Genomic DNA, 12,273 nt, shown 5'->3' with positions numbered 1-12,273 from the left:
AAAAAAATTCAAGTTGCTATTCTAGCAGTGATTCCCAGACTTTAGTCCTCTAACTGTTTTGGACTTCAACTTCCAAAAGTCACAGCCAGCTGTCCAATTGTCAAGAATGTCCAAAATGTCCAAAACACCTGGATGTCCAAAACACCTGGATGACCAAAATGTTGAAACTGCTGTCTAGGGAAAATACTCTTTGGAAGAGGGTAGTGTTGTAATGAGGAACTGGTGACAAATGACCTACAAAGCCCCTCAGCCACCTAATCCTGTTTTTTTTTCTTTCTTTTCTCTCCCTGCCATCATTTATTGACCTTCAGGGTTTGAGCTAACTGTTTACAATAATAATTTAAAGTAGAGTTTAAATGTGTAAAGCGTTGGTGACAATTTTCAGAACAAGTGGTGGAAGGGTTTCTGATACTATACCTGAAGCTGCAAAGTCCATTGGAGACCTACATTTGAATTGATGACATTACGTGGCCAGTTCTTGGCTGCCCTGCAATAATTGTAGTGTATATAGACATGAATCTAAATCCAGTTGTTAGTCTTAGAGTATGCCCATTGATGCAAAGGAATCTACTTGAAGGTTGATTTACCACATTTCCAGTGATTCCGACTCAGCGCTAGTAGAGTTATATTTAACCAACCTAAACATCTTGATACTTCACTAAAGTAGAAGTTCACAATGCAGAGGGAAGTTCTGTTGAAAAACCATAATTCATTGTTCCAGGCACTTCAATTTGAGTGAGTGCTTTTATTTCTCACCCTAGTAGTAGTGCTTAATTAAGGAGAAACTAAATTAAGAAAGTCTAAACAAAAAAGAGAAAGCATCAATGCTGCCTCAAGGGTTATCTGAGAGGTTTGTCTGAGATAGTAAAATCAAAACTTTTCACCATTGTACAATAATACTTCAAGTTTTCTATCCCAATTGTTGGTGCAGAGGTCTGAATGATACTGTTGAAGTAAACATTAAACAGAAACAGGCCAAAACACATCCTTGCCTAACTCAAGCAGAAATTTTGACTTTTGGAGGGAGGGCTCCTTTGAACTCATGTTTGATGTGCAACCTCTTTCGGTCTTGTAGTTTCTGCATTAACCAGAGGAGGCACTTTCCAGTATTAGTGTTACCAAGTTAATCTCAGAATTGCTGCTGATTAACGCAATCCAAAACTGTAGAAAGATCAAGAGAAGCTGTAAAAAGACTCTTTGTAAGACCAAAAATAGATTTTTAATTATATGATACAGAATAAAGCATTGTTCAAATAGTGAATGCCCTTTACAAAAGCCTGCTTGCTCTTAATTAATGCTTATTATAGATTCTTCCCAATCTTTCAGTTTATGGAGAATCTGAAGCTTATAGCTAGGATGCCACATCTAAGGCTTAGTGTTCTATAATTACTCTGTTCCCTTGTTTAACAGATGTGTGCTACTGTGCTAGATGACTAAGCTAAATGTACATTACCTATATTATTTACGTCTGTAAACAGTTTGGATTGAATTGGAACCCCCATGTCATATTGTCTTTAAATATTTTTGAAGGCATTGCATCCTCTCCAGATGCCTTGCCAAGTATAAGTGTTTAAACTGGTTCTTGAATACCTGGTAGGGTGCCGAAGGCCATAGGACTAATTCTTTTTTGTCCTGTCTTAGATTCAGTAAATTATTTCAAGTCACTTTTCCAAAAATATTCTCAACATAGTGTTAGCAGGATGTATATGGCTTTACATATGGCAACTTTTCCTCTGGTTTTATAGAAACCAGTGCCCAAAATTTCTTTCATTTGTCTGATTTAGTTCTTTCCATTTGTTAACAAAATAGTCTTGTTTGTTCCCTCCGAATACTCATTTTTGCACTCACATCTGCACCTAAACTAATCTTTCTGACTGCTCTTTCTTTTTTAAAAATAAATTCCTTATAAAATTTGGTAGTACTTTATTTTCATTCAGTCCTGAACAAATCACCAAGATATGTATGGGATGTGGAGGATATTCATGTGATAGGACTGGCTTAAGACATGCAGAAATTTATTCATAGATGTGCTGAAGTGTCACCGCATCTTCTATTTCTTGCCTCCTAAGAGGTGGCGCAGTGTTTTAAAGCGCTTAGCTGCTGATCTTGCAGACCGAAAGGTCCCAGGTTCAAATCCCGGGAGCGGAATGAGCGCCCGCTGTTAGCCCCAGCTCCTGCCAACCTAGCAGTTCAAAAACATGCAAATGTGAGTAGATAAATAGGTACTGCTCCAGCAGGAAGGTAATGGCGCTCCATGCAGTCATGCCGGCCACGTGACCTTGGAGATGTCTACGGACAATGCTGGCTCTTTGGCTTAGAAATGGAGATGAGCACCAACCCCCAGAGTCGGTCACGACTGGACTTAACGTCAGGGGAAAACGTTTACCTAAGATTTATCATTTGCTGACTCCATAATGTGAAGGTTACATTTTTTGTTGAGTACATAGACCATTTCAATCTTTTACAATCTATTTTATGCTTTATCTAGATTGGAAAACCAGTTTGATCCAACTAATTACAACTAGAGAGGTAGATAACCACTATGTAATCATTTGTCAGTGTCTTACATATTTATCAAAGGATATAGGGCCATGGAAATCCAAATGTGATTAACTGTGCTAGGTGAGTTTTATTAATGATATGTAATTAAAATATTTCAGGGCATTGTGAAAAATCCACAATGTGAAACTCATGTATGGAGGTTGTCGTCCATCAAATGGGTTAGAATTGCCCTTTAAGAAACGTAGGGTGCTTTTATTTGAAGAAATGCTACCTCGTTCAAAGGAATTTAAATTTAGTGGCGTAATTAGATGGTTATCATCTTTTATTTGTAATCGTGTTTTGTCTTCCTCTGTTTCTTCCATCTTCTTTTCTACTATACAAAATCAGTTAAGGAAGGGAAAGGTATCATAGCCACACAAAGTCTTTAAACTGGCACTATAGGGAAAGTTCTTCATGGAAGTCCTTTCCAGCTGTATATATAGATGTATCTTAATCTCTACTCTTTCAACCGTAAACAACTGGCTCCTTACTTGGTGATATCTGCTTGAGAAATAATTTCTATTTATATTATTTGTGAAATAATATATGGCAAATTCCTTTGGTTTAATCCTACAATATTACTGAATGAGTTGCTGACAAAAGCTATCTTTAGGCTCTCTGGTATTTAATATTTTCCATAAGGTAATTCTTACAAGATTTTTAAAAAAACTTTTGTCTTTTTCTGTGATAAATTTTTTTTAATAGTGATTCTCAAAAACAATATGGTCTCTGGTCTGAGACAACAGGGTGATAGGGTTTTTTTTCACTAACTGGTAGCCTCAGTCCTGTTGAAAGGTGACATGGTCAGGTAGTTTACTGAACTCTGAGGTCATCTGGTATTGTTGCAAACACACAATACTGTGATGCATAATTAAAACATAGATGGTGCTTGGGTTTGCTAGGATGATCACGAGCTTAAGTGTTTTCTTGTATTAATGATGCATGCACGTTCTCATATGAGATAATGTGGACAACATACCATACTTATCTAGTTATCATTTATTGCTGATGCATGAAGATATCAATTGCCTTTGTAGTAAGTTGAGAAAGGAGAAATGGGATCAGTGCCAGGAAGATGTGTGATTGTTTTTAAAAACGAAAACACAACTCTCTGGGAAGTATAAGAGCAAAACTAGAAAAATTACTTTTAAAGAGTTATTAGATACAATTTTAAGGCACCCTAAGTATGTAAATAATTATATTTTTTGCAATTTTAATTTTTTCTAATTAATAAAGGATTTAAACATTTCTTAAAAGTAATTCTAAAAAGTTCTCGAATATATGTTAAGACAGATCCCTCTCCATGTTGGCCATGCAGATCCAAACCCCTCAATTATGATGATTCACCTGTGGTCAGCTTATGGAGGGGATCTATCAGAAATCTATAGACCAACTGAACTTTACAAGCTTACCTTTTACCCACTTCATTGTTGTCGCAGCATCCACAACACTGTACAAATTGAGGCAGCATGAGGCATAGCATAGGCCAGCTTTTGAATCACTTAATATGTCTTCTGCATAACACACTCCTTTCATCATAAAATAGCTATACTTACTCTGTTAAAAACTGTGAAATTACCATAGATACTAATGCACAGGTTGAACTCACGTGTAAGTCAAAGGCAGGTTTTAGGGCCAAAATTATGTATGATTCATGGATAAATTGGAGGTCATTTCATGGAGACAGGGAAGCACCAGGGCTTCCTCGGGGGTCCAGCTGTCCCTGGGCACTACCGCTATTTCCCTACCCAGGCACTCAGAAAGACCATACATGGTGCCATGGTAGAAAGAGTAGAAAGGGGTTAGTTTTTCTTTCAGATTCTTCTGGGATGGATTAAGCTTTCGCCATTTGCCAAACTACTCAAAGACAGGGGTATCTTTTTAAATAATAATTAAGTGAATTAAGTTACAGTAACTACATTGACCCATGTAGTCCACCCAGGTTTTTGCATTGAATTTTGACTAAAATTTCTAGACTTATACATGAGTATATAGGGTATGTTTTGTTAAGTTACAATTATCATGTAACTTAGTTGGTTTTTGAGGAAAGTGGATGAATTATAAGTAACACCTTATTTGTGACTAGTTCCCGGCAATCTGTTTGCCACTTGAACTATAGAAATAAAAGGAGCCTCTCTATGATGGTCTCTGTACTCTTGTAGACAAAAGACACTCTGAAGAACTTTCTAGCTGCTTATCATTCTGACAATTCTCATTAGTTTAAAGCTGTGAATTAATTATCATAAAGTGGATCATAGCATTTTATTTGTGGGTTGGGCTTTGATTTATGGTAAACATTTTATTTATGGGTTGGGTTTTAAAACTCTTCTAAGCATGTGGCTTTAGGGCGGAGATTGTGAATGAAATCTGTCATCGTTTGCTTTGCATGAAGGCAGTGATTTGTAGCAATGAGACTTCTCGCAGGCGACAAGTAAGCTGAACTTTCTGCCTTTGAGGACAAGAGAAGGTGAGTGTTTGGGGAAATGTTTTTTGTTTTTGTTTTTTCCCAACCCGGCTCAAGAGATGTTTCTTCTGGCACAGATAGAACTGTGTAGATTCAAGAAATCTTCTGAAGATCTTTCTTTGAAAAAATTGGATTAGACTCACCTTAAATACAGATTTCATTAATTCAAGATTAAGTTGTTAACTACTCCCTTGCTGAGATGTTTTTTAGGGAGAAGAAGGGACCTCTATTGCAATGTTATTTATAGTGACAACAAATATGAGCTTGGTCAGATTTTTGATCAGATTTCAGCTGAAGGTGAGGTTACCAGTTACATACTTCATAAAGTCATTGTGGAAATTATTGACACAATCTACTGGAAGACTTTAATCAGTTCAGAATACTATACAAACACACAAATCACCTTTTATAATCATACTCTAAATCTAAGAGTGTTCTGCACTCAACCGAAGACAAGTCTAAGAAAATTGTTATAAGAACCATTTTCCTAGTATTTAGCCAAATCAGAGAACAGGCACATTTTATGATTCTCTTCCTCAAGATTAAACATGAACATCTTATTAATAATGATATCCTTATTATATGTGTGAAAAACTTGAAAGATACACATTTATACCAGTAAGAACTGTTTTTTTGAGGGACAAATAAACCAAGAGTGTGCTAGCAAAGAACATACAGGATAGAGTGTGTTAGTTTGAAGCTCTTTGAGCTATGCAAATAGGAGGGAGTGCCTGGGAAAAACTGGCTTGCCTGAAGCTGCAGCAACAGGTATGACTAGAAAAAGATGCAGAGCCAGTAATGTGACCTTATTGGTCCACAGGAGAATGCAAAATTGTTCCTGGTTATTTTTCTGGAAAAAAACTGTCATTTTTTGGCATTATTCTGCTTCATTACTCTCAAGAATATCTGTCTTCCTGTCTCTAGTTACATTGCAATGGTTTTTAAGAATTTCCAGTGTTGTTGAGGGATTTGGTGGGTATGAAAATACTTCTACTTCATTGAGGTAAGAGTAATGGCATATCTTGTGAAAAGGACAGGGTGAAACAGATAAACTGGGATTTTCTGTGTGTGTTGAATGAGTAGCCAATTGCTGTGTGGATTAGAGAGGAAAGGTTTGTGAGCATTGTGAAAAACATCCCCAGGGAAAGGTTCATAGTAGTGAACTCCCTCTCTCCCACAAAATGGCATGTTGTTTCCCTACTTGTATAAATAGTTTGTGTTGTTGACACAGACACCATAGGGAAATTTTAAATCAGTGTTGAGCAACTTGTGGTCCTTTCGATGTTATTCGGCTACAACTTCCACTGTCCTGCATCACTATCTATGTTGACTGGCAGTGCAGTTCCATGGTATCTGGAGGACCACAAGGTGTCCACTCCAGTCTTTAAGCAGTGATGCCGTGGTAATCACTTTATGCATTTACAATATATTCCTGTGATTAATCTGAGCTCAAATTGTCTGTTGAAGGCAGGTGTGGGGGCTAAAAGTATGGATTTTGATTTGATAAGTCAAGGGTCATTTCACAGAGGAAAAAGCGATAACGTTGCCTTGGGGCCAGTCACCCTGGCCAGCACTTATTGCTACCATTTTCCAGTCATTCAAAAAGACCTTTCACCATTCTATTCTTAAGGAGATAATTTGTTGATACATAAGTTAAAGTACAGTATGGACTGCTGTCAGAAAGGAACCACCTCTTCTCTGAGTATAGTGGTGAAAGGTAAGAGCTTCTGACCATTTTGCATGTCCAACAAAGTAAAGGGATTTGGTACTTGTTTTAGGTTTTTTTAAGCTGGAATAAGAGCTCACCTTTCAATTATCTACTCAGAGAAGGAAATGTGTTGTTTTTGAGGTTTTATGTTCAATATTTACATTGACCTGTGGACAAGTTGACACAGATTTCATGGGCTGAAATTTCCAGTCTCATACATTCATACATACAGTAGGATTTAATTAATGTGGGCTTCTTCGACACACCATTATGGTAAAATGAATGGTAAAAATGAGAGCCATAGCACGTTTTACATTCATTTTTACCCTGTTAATTGCCTTGTGTGAATCTTCGTCAGTTTGTGGCATTGTAGAATAGTTTAAATAAGTAAAACTAGCTGTGGCAGATCTGTTTGAATTGCATTAGGCCTTTCAACCATGTTTCTGATACTCCATCCGAGTAGCAAATGGCTGTAGTCCTCCAGTTTTTGCCACAAACAGATGAACCTTTTGCTTTTCAGAACTTTGCTTTTGTAGGTTATGGAAAATATTGCTGAAAGTATTGGCAGTTGTGTGGACCATGTGCATCGTATAGACTGGATTATCACACCAGAATTTGTGTAGAATCTGCTCATTTGTAATGCTGCTGCCCTAGGGGTTCGCCATGCTTTTGTTCTTTTTAATTTCATAGTGTGACAGTGGTAAATGAGACATTGTCATTATTTTATAAACATCCTTATAGATTTGTAGCATTGTACATGTTTATAAAGTTTCCACTTACCGTCTAAAACATTCTGATTATGTTTAGTTCAAGATATAGTTGGCTAGGACATTTTTAACTAGTTCCAGTTCATGCGGACAAATAAATGCACATTTCCAAGCAAGTAGCTTATAGAGTAATCTGCTGTTATTGTTTATTTAACACATCAGTACTGTGTGATCAGGAATTATAAGATGATATAAGGCTAAGTGGTCTTCATTTTTTCTTCTGAGCAAAGAATCCTGAAACTGAGTAGGGTACAAAAAAATCCAAATTGTTTTTGCACACAGTAGGAGACGTGACACTTTTTTTATTCCATCATTCAATTTCTACTCTATGTGTGGATTTATGCCCTCTTTTTTATAATTGTGTTTATTGAAAGTTTCTCTTACACAAAATAAGACAGATACAGCACTCCCTACACAATGATTTATGCCCTCTTTCACATCTGTTTTGTAGCTTTCAAGTTATTTCTTCAGGCAATATGAAGTTGCTACATAGTTCATATGAAAAGTAGTTGTAAACAAGCTATGACAGGAAATCCCTTTGCAAAACCAATATTTTTTCAGGGGAGCCTTATTATCTACATTTATTGAAAAGACGGATCAGTGTTCTTGCGCCCAAAGGAACAGGTTTCATTTGGATTAATGTTCTCTTAAGTGTATAGGAAAGAGGCATATGTTTTGACATCATTAGCTTGCTGAAAATGATAGTTTCTCCCCACCGACCATCCACTTGTGTTTTGAACTAAATTCAGAGTACTGCTTGGTACCTTTTTGGTCCAAGATATTTGAGGAGCCATCTACACCAGTGTATATGCTTGGGGGGCTCACTGCTCTGTGTTCTGCTCTCCTTGAGATGTGTCAGTTCAGCAGGACAAACTGACTATAGGCTAAAAACTCTTGGGAACCTGAAGCTTGATTAAGCCCTTTCTTTCATTATCTTCAGAACTGTAGCTATGGTTTGCTAATACAGTAGAGTCTCACTTATCCAACATAAATGGGCTGACAGAACGTTGGATAAGCAAAAATATTGGATAATAAGGAGGGATTAAGGAAAAGTCTATTAAGCATCAAATTACATTATGATTTTACAAATTAAGCAACAAAACATTTTACAACAAAATGACAGAAAAAAGCAGTTCAATAAACGGTAACGTTATGTAGTAATTACTGTATTTACGAATTTATTACCAAAACATCACAATGTATTGAAAACATTGACTACAAAAACATTTACTACTAAAAGGCAGACTGCGTTGGATAATACAGAATGTTGGATAAGCAAAGGTTGGATAAGTGAGACTCTACTGTATGTGCTTTTGTTCTCTTTCCCAGAGTTTCAGTTGCTATAAATTTGCAAATTAATGCTGCTTATTTTTCCTTTAAAAAATCAAGCCTGCCATCACACTTTGCAAGCTCCACATAAGATCCAAAATCCACTTATGAACATTATATAAATAAAGCCTCATCTCTCCCCTTTCCCCACAAACAAGACTGCTGGCAATAAAATCTGACAGGAACGTTTTAACAAGCTAGCTAACCTTGATAATTAGCTGTTTCCATGCATGTGGCTTTAAGACTCTGAAAAGCCATTTGCTCTTGTTGTAGTAATTATTCTTTGTTTGTAGACAGGAACACTCTTTTTTCTCCTCATTATTTTTTACTAATGGCCAAAATAAAATTAAGAGGACTAGTGTGTTGGATGATGACTGGCCCAATTTTGATTTACAGGATGTATAGTTCTTGTGATGGATTGTTCAGTGAGAATGCTAGACCAGAATCTGTTTACCTGGGTTCAAAGAGGGGGGTGCTTTGTTAATGTGGAGAGATTTTATGGGTTTTCAGTTTGAGAAGTCTAAGTACCCCTTCCTCAACTGCAGATCCCAAAATTCCAGAGGATGGAGTGTCAAGGACAGAACGCCACCAGATAAGATTCAACACAGTTTATTAAAGATACAGAACCAAAAATGCTCGTACAAAACAAAGAGCTAGGCAAACACTCGCCTTCAATGTGAAAAGTCACTCAAAAACGGTTCAAAAGCTAAACCGGATTAAACAGGAGTTTAATCCGGGTTAAACCAAAAATGCTTACTTCAGCCTGGGACTTAAAACAAACAAAAGCTGGTAAATAAAGATTCAATAGAACATAAATACTGGCAGCAGATTCCTCTCTGCTACTCAACAGCTGTGGTTGAGCAACTAAGTTGTTACTCCTCCGTGCAGCGGGCGAACTCCGGGTCCAAACACATCAATCAGGGTTGCAGCGGTCAGCGGGGTCCCAATCCGGTCCGAGGTCGAAGGCCAGGTGCAGGCGTCTTAGGTTCCACGAAATCCTCCGATAGCCAAAGAGAGGGTAGTCAAAGGTCGTAGTCAGCCAGTCAGTCAGTCAGTCAGTCAGCCAGTCCAGCGTCAATTCCGAGTAGGTAAATAATGTCCGTCAAGAAGACGACGGAGGTCCAAGGTAGTCAGCAAACGAAACACACCCGTCTTCAGGAAATTCCCAACAAGAGCCCAAGCGTTCGTCCAGATTACCTTGCCCAACGCAATTAGCCCTGGATTCAAGACCCCATTTTATGCCAGTTACAACTCCTCATCGCTATCAGGTGTTACCCTAATTCCAGGTGCCTCATCATCATCATCCTCATCAGAGCTAAAACATCTTTGACTACGCCCCACAGCATCCCCAGCTGTGGATCCCGTCCCATCCCTCCAACTCGTCCACGGGTCCGATCCTGCAACCCGCCAGTCGCTTCCCATGCTATCATTACCAGGAACACCCAAATCCTCCCTCACACGAGTCCATTCCATGTCATCCTCCTCTGAGCTAACCACCTCTTCCTCCATTCTCTCAGTAAAACCCTCAAAGGAGTCTTCGTCAGTTGATTCTGCAAATATGTCCCGCAGCCGTTTCCTCTCTCGCTCCTCAATAGAGTCTGACTCTCGAGGAGTCTTACGACCACTTCTCCCAGTATTGGAGTCATAAGGCTCAACCATAACACTATCCCCTCTCACAAAGGCCTCCTCCTCCAAAGGTGGAGTTACAGCAGTAATGTCTTCAGCTACAGTGTTACGGCGCCCAGAAGTATCTAACTTTAACAAAGAACGGTGAAAGACAGGGTGGATCTTAAAAGAAGAAGGTAAACGCAGTCTAAATGCCACAGAAGAGATTTTTTTAGTAATAGGAAAAGGTCCCAAATACCGTGGCGCAAACTTTCCTCCAGCCTGTTTAATATATTTAGAAGACAGCCAAACCAGATCCCCTTCCTCCAACTCCTCCCCGGCTTGTCTATGGCGGTCGGCTTGAGTCTTCTGCGCTGCCTTAGCTTCTAACAACAGCCGGCGAGCAACATCATGTAAGGCAGCCATTTCAGACGAACGGTACACCGGATCAGAGGAAACCACATTAGTCGACGGCGCCACCCCTCCCCGCGGATGAAAGCCATAAGTTAACTCAAAGGGAGTGTGTTGACTAGACGTGTGTACAGCATTATTATAGGCGAACTCAGCCACCGACAACCACTTAACCCAAGCAGTTGGCTGCTCCAGACAAAAACAACGTAAATATTGTTCCAACAGCCCATTCACTCTTTCAGATTGACCATCTGTTTGTGGATGAAAAGCAGAAGACACATTCAATTTGGTTCCCAAACACTCATGGAAGTGCCTCCAAAAACGAGACACAAACTGAGGAGCTCTATCAGAAACAATAACCTCAGGAGCTCCATGCAAGCGAAAGATATGTTTGGTAAATAATAAAGCCAATGTAGGAGCTGCAGGAATTGTGGAACACGGTATAAAATGAGCCATTTTAGAAAATAGATCCACCACCACCCAAATACATGTATAACCCCCAGACCTAGGCAAGTCAGAAATAAAATCCATGGAAATAATCTGCCATGGTCTCTCAGGAACAGGCAAGGAGGATAATAACCCCCTAGGGCGCCCGGCAGGCGTCTTACTCTGTTGACAAACGGCGCAGGTATCACAAAAGCGGAGAATGTCCTGACGCCTCTTTGGCCACCAATAGCTTCTGGTAATGAGTTGTACGGTCTTAAATCTGCCAAAATGCCCAGCCATTGGTTCGTCATGATGTGCCCTGATAACTTCTAACCTAAGCGCCCCTGCCGGTACATAAACCTGACCATTACGTACTAATACCCCCTCCTGGTCTTGTAAATGAGGCAGCATAGTACGATTTCCTACCGAAAGTAGCATGAGTTGTTCCTGGGTCCAGTTATCATCTTTCTGATCCTCTAGGATTTGAGCATGTAATCCCGTCTCATTGTCCACCACACATAAAGAGGCAGTTGGCAAAACTGTCTGACACACTGGCTGCTCGCAAGTCTTATACTCCGGCTTACGAGATAATGCATCTGCCCGCAAGTTTTCCTTCCCTTCTACAAACTGAACTTTAAAATTGAACCTGGAGAAAAACAAAGCCCATCGAATCTGACGTTGATTCAATTTCTTGGCAGTTTGTAAATGTTCTAAATTCTTATGGTCAGATCTGACCACAATTTGATGTCGTGCGCCCTCTAACCAGTGCCGCCACACCTCAAACGCCACCTTGATAGCCAACAACTCCTTTTCCCAGATGGTATAGTTTTGTTCAAAAGGTGTTAGCTGTCTGGAGTAAAATCCACAGGGACGCAAAGTCCCTGAAGAATCTCTTTGCGATAATACAGCCCCCAATGCATAGCTAGAAGCGTCTGCTTCTACTATGAACGGTCTATTAATGTCCGGATGGATGTTGTCAGCCTGGAAACTAGACTTCAACTGTAGAAATGCATCGTGAGCCT

At 39.1% G+C, this 12,273-nt stretch overlaps 1 protein-coding gene across 13 annotated transcripts in view; it reads left to right on the top strand.

Annotated features, from left to right (window-relative positions):
• ppfibp2 (PPFIA binding protein 2) overlaps window positions 1–12,273 on the top strand; it is a 139,591-nt gene that overhangs the window by 14,668 nt on the left and 112,650 nt on the right. Inside the window, exon 1 of one of the 13 annotated variants that reach the window (XM_062967727.1) lies at window positions 4,778–5,008. The exons of 10 other annotated variants lie outside the window; for them this stretch is intronic. The gene's annotated coding sequence lies outside the window, so the exon portion shown is untranslated. Of the gene's footprint in view, window positions 1–4,777; window positions 5,009–5,989; window positions 6,009–12,273 lie in introns of those variants that run through there. 2 more of the 13 variants (XM_062967726.1, XM_062967743.1) reach the window with 2 other exon arrangements.

Source organism: Anolis carolinensis, chromosome 1 (assembly GCF_035594765.1).
Source record: "Anolis carolinensis isolate JA03-04 chromosome 1, rAnoCar3.1.pri, whole genome shotgun sequence".
NCBI classification, from domain to species: domain Eukaryota; kingdom Metazoa; phylum Chordata; class Lepidosauria; order Squamata; family Dactyloidae; genus Anolis; species Anolis carolinensis.
This window is presented reverse-complemented; position numbering and strand designations above follow the sequence as displayed.